This window comes from Apaloderma vittatum, unplaced genomic scaffold (genome assembly GCF_000703405.1).
Source record: "Apaloderma vittatum isolate BGI_N311 unplaced genomic scaffold, ASM70340v1 scaffold31707, whole genome shotgun sequence".
In the NCBI taxonomy this organism is placed as follows: Eukaryota; Metazoa; Chordata; class Aves; order Trogoniformes; family Trogonidae; genus Apaloderma; species Apaloderma vittatum.
In genome coordinates, this window is record NW_009727253.1 from 1 (window position 1) to 231 (window position 231).

The window sequence follows — 231 nt, forward strand, 5'->3', positions numbered from 1 at the left end:
CTCGCTGCCTGCTTGCCCAGCCCTGCTCGCTCTTTCGGTGCCTCGAGGCAGGTGCCAGCTGGCCCCCTCTTCGGGGACCCGTTTTAGCAGGTACTATTTTGGAAAGAGCAGAAGACACCGAAGCGGTTAACGAGGAGAGAAATACGTTAGCTGAGAAACTCCTGGATTAGGGGGAGGCTCTCGTATGTGTGTGTGTGATGCACATTTCGCTGCCCTAATTGATCCGCTGCC